At 39.6% G+C, this 16,713-nt stretch overlaps 1 protein-coding gene across 6 annotated transcripts in view; it reads left to right on the top strand.

Annotated features, from left to right (window-relative positions):
- The window catches only part of IL1R1 (interleukin 1 receptor type 1), a 127,350-nt gene that overhangs the window by 12,174 nt on the left and 98,463 nt on the right, over positions 1-16,713 (top strand). For 2 of the 6 annotated variants that reach the window (XM_066267908.1, XM_066267907.1), the window contains exon 2: positions 11,753-11,821. The exons of the other annotated variants lie outside the window; for them this stretch is intronic. The gene's annotated coding sequence lies outside the window, so the exon portion shown is untranslated. The remainder of the gene's footprint in view (positions 1-11,752; positions 11,822-16,713) is intronic. 6 annotated transcript variants of the gene reach the window in all.

The raw sequence follows: 16,713 nt of genomic DNA, 5'->3' as shown, positions 1-16,713 counted from the left end.
TATGGCTCTCTTTGCTCCACAATAGAGCAGAATTACTAAGCCTGATTGTCTGGGGAAGGCCCTCAGGAGAAGATCTCTGTCTGCTCCACATCCTCTTCTCTCTGCCCCTCTGGTCCCACTGTTCTGGAGCTGCTTTGTTCACCAGTCTACAGCATGGGTAGAGCCCCACAGGAAGTGTGTGACCTGGACCACAACCTTGGGTGCCCGAGGATGAGGCTCTGAGCCAAGAGGTACTTCCATATTGTGAAGAAACACAGGGGACCCAGACACAGCACTCAGGCCTATCACTGTGATGGAACTAGTCATTTGCAGTCAGAGTCGAGTGGGGATTAGTGTGTGTGTGAGTGTGAGTGTGAGTGTGTATATGTGTGGTGTTCCTAAGATGAATGCTTTGGGACCCAGTAGATGTGTTAAGGCATGCAGGTTTCCATGGATGTAGAAACATCTGGGCAGAAAGTGGGAAGGTTTCCAGGTCATTTAACACTCCAGGGAGCTTTGCCTCTTGGTCCAGAGAAAAGAGGACAGGGTTTGCTTCTGAGACAAAGAGACTCTGCGGTGAATTTTAGGTGCTCAACCCAGGCAGAATTGCTCTAGGGAACACAGCATAGGGTGGGGTTATCAAGTAATAATGATAAGCAAAAGAGGCCTCCAAAGGAATATTTACAGGAGAAAAGTCCTGAAATATATTTATAAAGCTTGAAATGTCTGACTAAGCGGTGGCGCAGTGGATAGAGCATCAGACTGGGATGAGGAGGACCCCGGTTCGAGACTCCGAGGTCACCAGCTTGAGTGCAGGCTCATCTGGTTTGAGCAAGGCTCACCAGTTTGAGCCCAAGGTTGCTGGCTCGAGCAAGGGGTCACTCGGTTTGCTGTAGCCTCCCCCCCCCCCCCCCCGTCAAGGCACATATGAGAAATCAATCAATGAACAACTAAGGTGTCACAACAAAAAACTGATGATTGATGCTCCTCATCTCTCTGTGTTTCTGTCTGTCCCTATCTATCCCTCTCTCTGACTCTTGGTCTCTGTTTAAAAACAAACAAACAAACAAAACCTTGAAATGTGGCTGTGCTAATCATAATTAAAATAAATATTTTAGGATTTACAGGTTTTTAGGCTTTTATTTATTTATTTATTTATTTATTTATTTATTTATTTATTTTGTATTTTTCTGAAGCTGGAAACGGGGAGGCCGTCAGACAGACTCCCGCATGCGCCCAACCGGGATCCACCCGGCATGTGCACCAGGGGGCGATGCTCTGCCTATCTTGGGGCGTCGCTCTTCCGCAATCAGAGCCATTCTAGTGCCTGAGGCAGAGGCCACAGAGCCATCCTCAGTGCCTGGGCAAACTTTGCTCCAATGGAGCCCTGGCTGTGGGAGGGGAAGAGAGAGGAAGGAGAGGGGGAGGGGTAGAGAAGCAGATGGGCACTTCTCCTGTGTGCCTTGGCCGGGAATCGAACCTGGAACTCCCCTCACGCCAGGCCGACGCTCTACCACTGAGCAAACCGGCCAGGGCCAGGTAGTTAGGCTTTTAGTTTTCCTATATCTGTTTAGTCTGTCCATGACTATGGTATGACTAGCATTAAAGACTAGGATTTCAGTAAAAATTTTGCAACTTTGGTGTCTGAAGCCAATCGCCAAATCAAAGAATGAATGAAGGATGACATTGGTATAGAACTAGGTGACAGCATGCTTGTGTCTTTTGTGGAAGTTTGCCTCTTTTAAAAATAATTTTAATAATTTAATAATTTGTGAATATACTTATAAGTTATGCTCTGCTTTTTTTCTAAACATGCTGAATCTCTTGGCAACGAGGCCTTTTTTAGCTGAGACTAGCAGTGTTGCTTTTAGTGACTGAAGCCCCTCAGTCATTTATGCCAGCAACATATTCAAACATGAGCCACAAAACCAACATATTCCAAAGCCATGAGTTAGCTCCCCTAAAGACTGATGTAGGTTCCCTGATTCTATGCTCAGATTTAGTGAGAGGGTAGAACTTGACGGAAAATCCTGGAAAGACTTTTCTTAGCTCTTTTATCACTTGCAATTTTATTTGCTGGTCCCTCTGTCTCTCCACTGGGCTGATCAACAGCTGTTCTATCTTGGAGGTACCAATAGCGCCAGGCCTACCTGCCCAGGCACCAGCAGTCGTCCAGCTCCTCCCGGCAACATCTGGGCACTTTTCATACATTGCCTATGTTCCTTACACAGGCTTTAGCATTACAAATTGTCCCAAAGGAAACTGAGGTCCAGAGATAGCAGGCGGTTTCTTATGATTAGGTAGTAAACAACTAAGAGTCAGGATTTGACATGGGTCGGCTGGACTCTCACACCTGTTTTCATGTCATTGTGCTGAAAGAAGGGGACTGGAGGAAAGGTCACAATAGAACTATTTTATGGGATAGTTCTATTGAAGATGTAGTTGGAGCAGTCAGGTGTGTATGAGTGCTAGGGTTTTTCAGAGTTTGTTCTCATGAAGACACCAATAAGGCTCCCTTCCATGACCTCTGATAGGAGTGCATCATTCCAATAGGCACATGTTATCTGTGAGCTAGTTTTTTAAAAAACGTATTATGTACAAGGGTTAATTTCCAGCCTCTGAAATGGCAAATAGACAATATTTAAGCTAAATCAATGCAACTGAAATATATAAATTCAAGTATAATAAGGACCTGATAGATATTTCTCTGGAATGATTAAACAGACCCTGCCTGAAGTAGGTAAGATAAACCTGGTGTCACAAATAGTATAACCTGTTTGTTAAAAAATAATCCATATGTCAAAAATATAAGAGAGAAGTGTTGACAAATGTATGGAAAAAACTAAATCCTTGTCATTATTGGTGGGAATGTAAATTATACAGTGACAAGAAAAACAGTATGGAGGTTCCCCCCAAAACTATAAGAGTACTACCATACGACCCAGCCACTCACTTCTGGGTATTTATCTGAAGGACATGAAAATAGGATCTCGAAAAGAGTTCTCCACACTCATGTTTATTGTAGCATTATTCACCATAGCCAAGGTACGGAAACAACCTGTGTCTCCATACTATATATCTAAGATGGATGGAACATGAAGGCATTAAGCTAAGTGAAATAAGCTAGACAGAGAAAGACAAACAATATCACTTATATATAGAAACTGAACTCAGAAAAACAAAGGGTAGAGTGGTATTAACAGGAGCTTGGTGGAGGTGGAGGGTGGTGAAATGGAGAAATGTTGGCCGAAGAATACAGACTTACAGTTATAAGATGGACAAGTTTGGGGATCTAATGTACAGCATAGTGATTACAGTTAATGATACTGCATATATGCTTGAAAGTTGCAGAGAGTAGATCTTAAAATAAATGCTAATTCTGTGACATGATAGAGGTGTTAGCTAATGCTACGGTATTAAAATATATAAATATATCAAATCAACACATGGATACTTTAGATTTATACAATGTTATATGTCAACTATACTTTAATAAAGCTGAAAACAAAACAACTAAACAGAAAGAGGATAATCTGTAAAACTATTAGCAAAGATTCACAGGATTTCTTTTTGGAAGGGAAACTGTACAATTTATAGTCAGTGGTGATAGAATGTGTACTTAGACTTAGTTGACTTCAAAAACCTGTGTGAGCTATTCATGACTACCTCTTTAAATAAATCTTCCCCAAGGTCTAAACATTTCTCTAGATTAGTTCAGTGGATGACTGAGTTGACTCATATGGAGAAGGGGGAGGTTGCATGTTTACTATTATAATAACATGAAAAATTACACCCAACATCAATCACCATGCTTGAATATTTATCATCAACCTCAAATTCTGAGATTTACTTAACTGCAAGATCAGAGTTCTAAACTTTTTTTTAACCTGGTTGAAATTTTAAAGAAATTTTGTAAGGTAATGTGACATAGTATATAGAAATTAGGTTCATAGACAAGTAAAAAATGCTGGTGGGGATGGAGCGGTGAGGACAGGCACTTTGTTTCATCTGGAACTGATGTCCAGATCATAAATCATCATTCCAGGCAAACCTGCTGTGTGTAGATGAGCCCTTGAAGCCGAACTCTGCATTCGCCTGGTCCCAGTCTGCTGTGGCAGCATGGGAAGGGGTGTCAACTGTGTTAGTGAACCCACTCAAGGACATACAAACAGAACAAACCTTGCTGAATATATGTTCACCCTCTGTGATAAACAACTGTCAGTCCTGGCCGAATATTGGAATCACCCAAGGAGCCTTAAAAAAAAAAAAAAGAACTGACCCCCTTCCCATACACCATCACTCCTGAGCTTTTGATGTGATTGGTTTGGGATAGAACCTGGGCACAGGGATTTTTAAAAACTCACCAGGAAATTAGACTGTGCAGCTGGTAGAAGGTGGGTTGAAAAACCACTGACCCAGGAAGTAGACAGCTATAAATTCAGCATGTTATGATGTAAACAAGAAACTGGCTGAACCAGGCTGTCCTGAGTGATTGCCAAATCCAGCCTGCCAGAGGCATGTAGGTCTATTTCCCATAACACCTTATCTCCACGATTTAGCAAAGGCTCTCTGTTGTGTCAGTGTGGTCTGAATTTTCTAAGACACAGTGAGTATCAATACAGTTAACTCTTGAACATGCAAGGATTATGGGCACTGATCTGTGCACAGCTGAAAATGCATGTATAATTTTTGACTGCCCCACAAGCTTAACTTCTAACAGCCTACTATTGACTGTTTACCAATAAAATAAACAGTCAATTAACACATATTTTGTATGTTATATGTGACATAGACTATATTCTTGCAATAAAGTAAACTAGAGAACAGAAACTGTGATTAAGAAAATCATAAGCAAGAGGAAATATATTTATAGTATTTATTGAAAAAAAATCCATGCATAAGTGGACTTGTGCAGTTCACACTTGCATTGTTCAAAGGTCACCTGTTAATGTACCAGTTCATTCATTTAGCACAAATTTAAAGATCTGATTTGTTCAAGCTAAAGGGTCTACTTTTCAGCATGGGGCTGTGTAGCAGGGGAGAGAAGAACTCAAACAATGCAAGGTGATGGTTGCCAGTGCTCTCTGGAGGGGGAGGTGAAGCACAAAGGTTGGAGAGGAGATAGGAGGGTGAGAAGACCCTAGAATACATTCTGGAAGGGGTGTTAAGGATTTAGAGTGGCCTTGGAAGGATGATAAGGAGGGAGCTGAGCCTGAGGAGAAAAAAGGTCAATTTTCTGGGTAGCCTCTTTCTAGGAGAGGCTGTGATGAGGAGCTGTAAAGAGAATTGGTGTGTCATTTGATCCAAGCCAAGAAGCATCAAGTGCCAGGTGGGAAATATTTTAAAAAGTAGGCTCGAGAGACACTAACATGGATTTGGAATGTGAGATCCAGTGACCAGGGCTTTATCTAGGAGCCAGTGGGGAGCCTTGCATGGCACGTTTTAACAGCCATGATTGAAGCATGGGATAGATTGGGGCTTGTCTAGCACTTTTCATCCGGTTCATCTGCATCATTTAGAAGACAAGTGTGTTTGGTACAACCATCTGGTTTGACAGGGTGGGAAAGAAGCTTGTGTGGGTTGCACATGTCAGTTTTCATCGACAAGGTGGGTGTATTGCATTTGAGGTGGTTCAAACTTTTCCCAATGGCTGCCTTATTCATCTCTCCTTTTCTCTAAACTCTACCACTTGTCCCTCCCCAGTCCTCCTGAGGAAGACATTTAAGAGCTTTTCCTCTCATCCTACACAAATATTTTTGTCTGAATTAGTAACAGTGAAATTCTGTAAAAATATTGTGTGGCCAGCTATTAAGAGATTTGATAATTGGCATAGTTTTTAAAAATCTTGGTCACATGGACTCTTCAGTGAATATGTTAACTCTTTTTCTTTCTTTTTTTTTTTCAAAATAACAGAAACAAAATTTAAAAATCAGCCAGGTTTTGGCACAACTGACCAACACACTTTGGTAAACAATGTTTCTGGATTAATTTTAATGCATCTCAATGCTCTTCAGTGAATATTATTTACAAGAAAGTCTGTAAGTGCTGGTAGTAAACCAGCCTGGGGAGTAGACAGAGATCAGTTTCCCTGGACTTGAGATCACTCTGTCTCAGTCTGATTTTCTGATTTTAAAGTACAGAAAGTATTTATTAAGTGCTTTGCACTGAGTTAGACATGTTAGAGGATACAAAAAAAAAAAAGATTTTTGTCCCCATACCTCTTGGGTTTGCTTTTTCTCTGTTGGAAGACGTGCATGAACTCATGGCAGCGGGCCTTCCATACTTGGTCCCAGTGTTTGCTTTATGGCTGGGATACCATTTTTTCTAGATAAAATTTGCATATCTATTGTTTCTCAGTTCTGCTTCTTACTGCTGTCATGTGAATTCATAATACCACTGCAATATGTTTGACCCAGTTTGAAAGAATCTAAAAATAAATGGTGAAGGAAAAGCAATTATTTACAAATGAATCTTAGGTATGTGACACAGTAAGGAAATATCAATAAAATACCAAAAAGTCTCAATTTTAATGTCTTGGTTTTTAATATTGGGCAGTATTGTCCCATATCTACACCCTTTCTCCTCAAACCAAGTGTCCAATTTTGAATTTGGAGGACATCCTTATTCTACACTTGAAATCATGGTGCCTTCCTGACTTATCTTTGGTGGGCCAAGATAACACACAAAATACCCACTATGTGCTAACTACCACAATAAGCACTTTTTCTGTCTTGTCACATTGTGGCCAGATGGGCTCTGTTATCCCCATGTCACAGATGGGAAGCTAAATCTGAGAAAGCACAACTGGAAAGAGGCCATGATGACCTCCACTAGCTACGATGTGAAGCTCTTTGTAGCAGCCCTGCGTACAAACATTTGTTGCTTCACTTTCTTGCTGACATCACACAGTAGAGTGGTGGCATATGTTACCATGAGTTACCTCTGACTTCTTAGATCCTTAGACAGCTGCCAACATTTCTCTTCACTCTGCTCAAAGAGCTGTCTTTGAGTCTTATCTTTTCTTCTGACATGTTCTCACCTTATTTATTTATTTATTTATTTAGGTGACTCTCACTTTGTTCCAAAGAGGACTGGAGGCAGCTGTTGCTTGTTTAAATATTTGTCCAGGTCTTCTGGTCCCTTAGAGATGTGTCATAGTGTTTCTCATAAAAAGTGCTTGTGTGGGAGGGGACACTGCTGTGCAGAAGACATTAACTCCATCTGGAGCACCAGTGTCAAAAGTTACCTTCATTAATTAAGACTTTGAAAAAGTGCCAACACTGCTGTCTTTTGGGAGTTTTCCATCAAAATTAGTACATGGAAATGGTAAAGAATATGTTTGTGAAGTATCAAGAGAAGAAAAAAATATATATAATTTGCTCAAAATAAGCATATGAATCTGTCAGAAGCAAAGAAAACATTTACTGAAAGGCATTGATAAAAATCATAATTCAGTGCTGAAGTTAGGGACCTTTCTTTCATAATTCAAGCATATCTAAGTTTAAACTTAAGCTCTTTACTGCTCTTCAAAAATATGCCTTTGTCCATCGAGGGTTTTCCCTTTCAAAACGCTTTGTACTATCATATAAACTTGGGATATTTACCATGGAAACCAAATTGCACTTCCTTTGATCTGCTAAAAATTAGAATATAAACTTTGTGCAGTCAGTAGGTGATTGTTTTAAATGTAACTTCATCAAATTAACTGAAATTGAAACCTCAATGACAAAGTGTCATAAAGCAGTTGTAATATTCACTTGAGCATCAGGTGTTGAGAAGGATGTATGGTACACCTGGTGACAGGTGGCCTTCTCAGCTTGCTGGGGACAAAGGCTGAGGGCTTCACGAAAGTTACGGAAGTAACAGACCTCTTGCTCTTGGTCACACAGGTGGGTTTTAGTTGTAACTCATTCTCCTGGTTATTAATATCTTTTCAGAACTCTGTAATGGCCCCTTTGAGAATGCAGGTGGACAAATGGTGTTATCTTGAATTGGCTCAATCTGAAAGGTTTTGAGATCTCAAGCTTTCTTTTACAACCTCAGTATAATCAGATTTCACATGCTTATTTGCCTAGATCAACCCACATCTCTGTCATGTGGTAATTTAATATTAAATACTTCAGCACAGAGACTTTGATGTGTTGTGTGAGTGTGCATATTGTGTGTGTGTGGGTATTGTACAAATGTGAGTTTTTTGTGTATATTGTATGTTGTGTCAATGCTGGTATATGTTATATATATATATATATACACACACACACACACACACACACACACACACACACACACCCAGGTGAGATATATATATATATATATATATATAGAGAGAGAGAGAGAGAGAGAGAAAGAGAGAGAGAGAGAGAGAGAGAGGGAGAGAGGAAGAGAGAGAAATGAAAAGTATCAACTCATAGTTGTGGCACTTTAGCTGTTCATTGATTGTTTCTGATATGTGCTTTGACCAGAGGCTCCAGCTGAGCCAGTGACCCCTTGCTCAAGCCAGTGACCTTGGGACCTTGGGCTTAAGCCAGCAACTTTGGACTTCAAACCAGAGACCATGAGATCACATTGGTGATCCCATGCTCAAGCTGGCAACCAGGCACTCAAGCTGGTGAGCCTGTGCTGAAGCCAGAAGAGCCCACACTCAAGCCAGCGACCTCTGGGTTTCAAACCTCAGACCTCATTATCCCAGGTGGATGCTCTATTCACTGTGCCACCATTGGTCAGGCTGTGTGTGTATATATTCATGCGTTTTTTTGTGTGTGTGTTTTGTGAATATTTTATATGTTGTCTGAGAACCCACTATATATTTTACCAGGTGCTTCATAAATATTTATTAAAGGGAAAAAAGCCCCATAATTTCTGCCCTAGTGAAGCTCACTGTACAAACTCAAAGGTTGGATTGTCAATTTCTTGTGGGCACACTGTGTTTTGTGTTCATTTTTATGTTCTTTAGTGTCGTACAGAGGGAGGTGGTGCTGGCATAGAATAAGTAGGGGCTCAGGTGGGACATGTATATTGTGTAGCAACACAGTTCTTCTCCCAAGCTTAGTCTTCTTGAAGCAGATACTTATTTTTCACATCCAGCTTGTGACACACTACATAACTTTCTTCTTTATTAGTTTATGTTTTATTGTCTATAGAATGTGAGCTTTATGTGGATGGGAATCTCATCTGCTTTGTTGCCAGTTATGTTCCAAGAACCAAGAACAATGCCTGGCATATAATGCAAGCTCTATACATATTTATTGACTGAATACATGCAAGAATAAACAAATTTAAACATGCTTTGTCTAAGTCAATATTTTTAGTCAAATACAGGTATTATTATCACTGCCACAGTTTACTTTAGATCTCAATAACTCCTGGTAAATAGCCTCTGACAATTTCTCTCTCTTGCTCAAAGAGAGAAATCTTTGGTCCTCTTCTGAAGGTGACTGTAGTACCCTGTTGGGATCACCTCCCATGCTAGTATTATGGGGAGGAGTAGTTAATCCCATGGTGAGATGTATCATCCTCCTTGATCGGTGGTGGTGGCCTCTGTCTTGAGTCTTTTGCTGCATCCTTTGCACTATGTGTTTATTGTGGGCTGACAGGTCTTACCTGGGGTTTGAGACATCTAGCCTCCCAGTTCTAATAACCGAGGGCCTTGCCATAACCATAGATGTGGTTCCAGGAACTCTTGGCAGCTTCTCCCATTTTGCTGGAACAACTCCCTGGGCTCTGTGAATTCCCCTGTGCCTGGATGGAATCCAGGTATCACTCTGTGCCCACCTTCTCTGAGGGAATTGTCATCTCTCAGACAATCCCGAGGAATGAGGCCACCAACCCAATGACTGCAAGTTTCTACTCTCCCTTCTAGACTTGACTGTAAGAGCCAAGTTGTTGCTTCCTTCTTTCTCTCTTTCTCTGGGCTCTTCCCATCAGCCACAGGATGTCCCCTCCCTCACCAATCCCCAGCTGTGTGGTGGAAGAGTTCCCCTGCCCTGCCCTAGCCTTGCTTATTCTTTGCTTTATGGGTTTAGTCTTCCCTGATTCTTGAAATGTAAAACCCAGTTTAATAAGTTCCAAATAAATCCTGTTTTTCTTTGTACCTGACACAGTTTTCACCACTTTAAGATACATCTTCTAATACATGACAGATCATAGTTACTTGGCAACATTTTTTCTTTCCTATTGTACATATTACAATTAATGACATTTTCTATTGTGCATATTACAATTAAAGGCTATGGACTTAAACTCTATTCTGAAACTCTATGGTCATTGATCTAAACTCTATTCTCAAGTTTAAAGATGAGCAATATCTTCTTTGTTCTTGCCTTCATCTTCCTCTCTCAAGGTAATGGATGCCTCTTTTTCAAAGGTGTGAAGCCACCAGGCAACTGGAAATAATTAAAGGGTGACAAGAAAACAGTATACATTGCCTCATATGTTAAAAAAATGTAATTACCAGAACATAAGATCACTCTTTGAATCAATAGAAATGAGATTAGACCACCTTCATGCAAAGTAGACTGGCTTTCAAGCTATCCCTTGGAATACAGCTAAAGAAAAATGTGTGTCCATCTCAAAGAGGCCTGACCTTACATGAAGAAAAGACACAAGGTGACCCAGACATTGGGACAGTGCCCATTCAGTCCATGGACAAGTTACAAATACCTGATACTAAAATCACCCTCCTGTTTGAGTCCTTGATCATTAAGAACACATCTGATGATATCATGCTTTCCCTAGTGTGTCCTTTCTAGAGAAGAAAACAGGTTGTCAGTAAATAGTAATAGCTTGTCCCTTTTGCAGTTTTAGGTTTTATTTTAAGTTAAAAGTCAGAATTCTATTCTGGACTTAAACATTTGTCTCAGAACATTATGAGTGTAAGACACAAAGAACCCTGAATCTGTATGATGAGAGCTGGGCCCTAGAGACAAGTGAATACACAGGTCAAGGGAGTTTTTCAGGACACTTGGGGTTAGCCAGATGTCCTTTATAGGTATACTTTAACCTCAAACAAAGCATTTATTTTGAAACTTTTATACACAGGTCAGAGTTTTTTTATTGTTCTGTCTGTTCTATTTCTGTCTCTGTTTTTGTCTCTGTCTCTCTCACACACACATAAATTATACACACACAATAAGAAATGCATGGGAAGAGAATAAAAATGGGCCAAATCTGGCAATAGCAACCAAATCTAAGATAAATTTTCCCTAATAAGAGCATGGACACCGAGTTAGATGTACATGATTGTAAACAATAGCAGTTGGCCATTGAAAGAACCATGGACTAGTTTGAATAAGCTAATTTTGATCAAGCAAAAAGAGAGAATTGTAGTCAACATTCAGGAATGCCTCCAACCCAAGGCAGAGATGCAATCTGCTTCTGGAAGGGTGGAAAGCAGCTGGAAATGTTGTTTGTCAGAATCTAAAGAAGTCTCTTTTCTTGTCTCGACTTTTTGCTTTCTCTTCCTCTGCAACCTGGCTTTCTTTGCCTTTATGGTTTGTATGAAGGAAGTCACCCTGAATATCACAAAAGAAGTCAAAAACAGAATAGTATCTTCTTTGTTTTGAGTCCATCAATAACACATAGAAATTAGCTCTGTATTTCAAGATCGATGCAAACTTCTTGGGAGGGAGAATGTGAAAGTTCTACCTATGGGTTTAGTAAACACCCTTGGCCCAATCAGACATGGTCAAAAATTTCTTCTAGGACATAGGGGGTGATGTCAGAGAAATGGCAGCATGAGAGTTACTCCCGATCTCTTCCCTTGAAATTTCAACAGGTTTTGGAACTATATGCAGAGAAAAAACTCCAGATGAACCTGAAATATACACACACCAGATAGACAAAGGTATGATTGTGTGAGAAGGTGGGCCAAAGATAGAATCCATTCATGGAAGAAAAAAGCTAAAGGACAGAGTTTCTCTCTTTCCTCACTGTTCTGAGGGAGGGAGGCACAGTTAGTGCGGGCTTTGTTTCAGAGCTGGGAGAAGAGGAGAGACTGAGGGGAAGGAGCCGAAATAAGGCCTGCAGCCAAGATTGGGAGCAGGGCCAGTTCAGGCGTCTGCCTTACCTGTTTGCAATTGCAGGCACTGGGCACACATAAAGCCTGTGGCGTGCTTCCAAGAACTGTGTACATATAGCACATGGAAATTGGCCCACAGGGTGCTGAGGCACATTTTAACTGCCTCTGTGGGCCCACAGAGTTCGGACTACCTGGTGCGGAGGTGCCTTCCAGCTGCCTGTGGGGCCCATGGATCTGGCCTGTATGGATGGAGGCATGCTTGATCAGCAATCTGTGCCCCTCCTGCTCCTGAAGCTCAAGCTTGGGCATCAGCTCATGGAGCAAAGCCCCTGCCTTACACAGGGATGTGCTCTGAGTGATATTGGAGGGACTAGGCTGGGTCACCCCAGCCTCCCAGATCCCGCATTGCTCTCCTTGCTGTGCAAACACTGGCAGTGGTGGATCCCCCTCAGCTGGGTCTTCAGGTTGCTCTATCCTGTGAAAGGTGTGGGTACTCGGGCACTTGATGCCCTGCTTTATTGGGACATGAGAAGGGGTGCAGGAGGACCCCAGATGGCCATTGCTAGAGCCATAAAATTGCAAAGCACTAATAACAAGCCCCTCTTACCAACACAACTGCTGGCCCTGCCTGCATCATTACAACACTGATGCTTTAGCAGAACTCTGCCCAAGAATCTCTCAGAGGCAAATCTTATAGTATAGTGCCTCCTGTGAGAAAAAGGAATAAGTTATATCTCAAAATTGGAAAAAAAACCTTTTTATTTACTTTTTTCATTTTTTCTTCTTTCCTTTTTCTTCTTTCTATTTTCCCATTTAAACTCACTATCCTTAGTAGGTATATTTTATATTCTTGGTTTTTGGAAGGGCTTTGTTTCTGACACTTTCTCTTTTACTTCTTTTTATTTTTCTCTTCCCTTTCTCAAAATTTTCTTTTTTTTTCTCTGACCTGAACATCATTTCTTATCAAATTATTATATTTTGGACTCATACTCTTTTTTTATTAATTTTAATTTATTGTATTAACATGGATCCAAGTGTTTCAATGAATAAAACACCCTCACCCCCACCTCTGTGTCCCTATTTATACCCCCTTTGCCCCCTCCCCCTAACTCCCTCCTCCTTTCCTCTGAGATTTACTGTACTGTTATCTTATCTCTGTGATATATATATAATTTCCGATGGCCGTCCCCACAGTCTCTTTCCCTTGGCCTCCAACTTTACACTCTTCTCACACATTTCTAGTTCTCTCAGCTCTCCCTCCACTGGAGCCCTGGGTAAGTGGCTGTGAACAAGATATTCTGTGCAGGCCCTTTAAGAGGGAGCCTGCATCTTCAAGAGCTTTGTCTTTTTCTCCCAGACAGAAACTCAGCTCTTTTCACTGCAAAATGCTATGTGGGCACCTCTTCTATGCTCTGGGTCTCTAGGCTGGAGCTCAGGGCCTGGGGCTGAGGACCCACACTTTTTAGGCAACCCTCTCCACAGTGAGAGTTCCTCCAGACCCTCAGCCACCACTCGCCCCTGGGAGTGGTGCAGCCCTTTCTGCGTCTCTGCCCTTTCTACCAATTTGGTGAGGCTTGTACTGTGATCTTTGGTTATAGACTCCTCTTTGTTTAATCCAAAGTTGGTTTTTTAAAGATTAATGCTCTTAAATTAAATTGTAATTTAATTTGGTCCTCAGAGGTGGTAGTTGGAACCTCTGCCTGCTATGTTGCCATCTTTGAATCCCCCTCATACTTACTTCTTTTTGTGGCACTTAGTTTGTTTTTGAATTTATTTTTCTGTCTTTTTAAATTTTTTCTCAGTTTCTGCTTTTTGTTATCTGTACTTTTTGTTCTACTTATCATTATTTATAGAATTTTTATTTTTTCAATTTTTATTATTTTTAGTTATTTCTTTTTTTTTATAAATTTTTATTAATGTTAATGGGATGACATTAATAATTCAGGGTACATATATTCAAAGAAAACATGTCTAGGTTATCTTGTCATTAAATTATGTTGCATACCCCTTGCCCAGAGTCAGATTGTCCTCCGTCACCCTCTATCTAGTTTTCTCTGTGCCCCTCCCCCTCCCCCTAACTCTCTCCCTCCCTCCTGTGTCCTCCCTCCCCCCACCCCTGGTAACCACCACACTCTTGTCCATGTCTCTTAGTCTCATTTTTATGTTCCACCAATGTATGGAATCATGTAGTTCTTGTTTTTTTCTGATTTACTTATTTCACTCCTTATAATGTTATCAAGATCCCACCATTTAACAATGCCACTCTCAGATTCTATCAATGAAAAAGAAATAAAATAGAGATATACAAGACAGAAATGTAGCTTGATGATGAAAAAAAATCTCCAGAAAAATGTCTCAATTATATGAAAATCTTGGAGCTAAATGCCAGAGGATTCAAAATTGAAGCTCTAAAAATACTTAATAAGATATAAGAAAACGCTGAAAGGCAATTTAATGAACTCAAAAAACAACTTGAACAAAAAGAGTACTTCACCAAGAAAATTGAAATATAAAAAAGAACGAAGCATAGATGAAAAACTCAATACATGAACTGAAAAATGAAGTAACAAGCTTAACTAATAGAACAGGCCAGATAGAGGAGAGAATTAGTGACATAGAAGACAGGCAACTAGAGAAACTACAGAGAGAAGAAGAGAGAGACTCATGAATTAAAAAATATAAGAAAGTCTTACAAGAATTCACTGACTCCATCAGAAAGAGCAACATAATAATAATGGGTATACTAGAAGAAGAAGAGAGGAAAAAAGGAATAGAGAACACATTGAAACAAATAATCAATGAGAACTTCCCAAGCCTGTGGAAAAAGTTAGAGCCTTGAATCCAAGAAGGAAACAGAACACTGAGTTACCTCAACCCAAACAGACCTACCCCAGCCACATCATAATGAAATTATCACAAATAAGTGACAAAGGAAGAATCCTCAAGCAGCTAGGGATAAGAAGAATATAATATATGAAGAAAGGCCCATTAGGCTATCATCAGGTTTCTCAGCAGAAACTCTATAAGCCAGAAGAGAGTGGACCCCTACATTTAAAATACTGACAGAGAAAAAGTATCAGTTAAGAATACTATATCCATCAAAGCTATCCTTCAAATATGAAGGGAAAATGAAAACATTTACAGACATAGAGAAGCTGAGGAAATTTATCACCAGAAAAACCCCACTACAAGAAATACTAAAGAAAGTTATCTGACCAGATACAAAGAACAGAACAAAACAAAATTACAGGTGAAAGCTCCAACAAGACCACAATAAAACAAAAATACTCTATGACAGCAATAACATAAAAGGGGAGAGGATAAAGATCAACAGTAACAAAGCAGGGTGGAGTGCAGAAGCACTCATGAGATAATGGACTCTAATAAATATGATAATTTTTTTAATAACCCAATGGTAACCACCCCTGAAAATGCCACTACTGAAACACATAGCTTAAAAAAAGAAGAAACAGAGGATAGAAGTATGGAATTCCACCAAACAAAAACAAATGACAGAAAAACAATAAAGAAGAATGAAACAAGACACAGAGCTATCAGAAAGCAGTATATAAAATGGCAATAAGAAATCCTCAAGTGTTAATAATTACACTAAATGCATATGGATTGAACTCACCAGTAAAGAGGCAAAACCCAACTATATGCTGCCTTCAAAAGACACATCTAAGCTACAACGATAAAAATAGATTCAAAGTAAAAGGTTAGAAAAAAATTCTTCAAACAAATAATATCCAAAGAAAAGCAGGTGTAGCCATACTCATATCTGACAATGCTGACTACAAGACAGCAAAGGTAACCAGAGACAAAGGTAGTCATTTCATAATGATAAAGAGGACATTTTATCAAGAAGACATAACACTTCTTAATATATATGCACCAAATTAGGGAGCACCAAAATATATAAGACAGCTACTAACTGATCTAAAAATACAAACTGTCAAGAATACAATTATATTTGGAGATCTCAATACACCATCGATGGCTTTAGATCATTCATCCAAACAGAAAATCAACAAAGAAATATCTACCTTAAATGAATCACTAGAAAAAATCAATATGATAGAAATCTACAAGACATTTTATCCCAAAATGTCAGCATATACATTCTTCTCCAGTGTACATGGCACATTCTCAGGAATAGACCATATACTGGGCCACAAAACTAAAATCAACAAATTTAGAAAGATTGAAATTATACCAAGCATATTCTCTGACCATAAGCCTTTGAAACTAGAATTCACTTGCAAAAAAGAAGTAAACAAACCAACAAAAATGTGGAAATTAAACAACATCCTTTTAAAAAATGAGTCAAAGAATAAATAAAAGCAGGGAGTAATAGATATATACAGACAAATGAAAATGATGAAACAACATATCAGAAACTCTGGGGTGCATTGAAAGCAGTAATAAGAAGGAAGTTCATACCATTACAGGCTTATAAGAAAAACAAGAGAGAACCCAATTAAACAACTTAACATCACACCTTGAAGAACTAGAAAAAGAAGAACCAATGCAATCCAAAACCAGCGGAAGAAAGAAAATAATAAAAATTAGAGAAGAAATAAATGAAATAGAGAACAGAAAAACTATAGAAAAAGTCAATACAACAATTAGTCAATACAAAGAACAATTAGTTCTTTGAAAATATTAACAAAATTGACAAACCATTGGCAAGATTCATTAAGAAAAAAAGAGAATGG

The sequence above is a fragment of the Saccopteryx bilineata genome, chromosome 3 (assembly GCF_036850765.1).
Source record: "Saccopteryx bilineata isolate mSacBil1 chromosome 3, mSacBil1_pri_phased_curated, whole genome shotgun sequence".
Lineage (NCBI taxonomy): Eukaryota > Metazoa > Chordata > Mammalia > Chiroptera > Emballonuridae > Saccopteryx > Saccopteryx bilineata.
The sequence above is the reverse complement of the archived record's forward strand: the minus strand, read 5'-3'. Positions and strand labels throughout refer to the sequence as shown.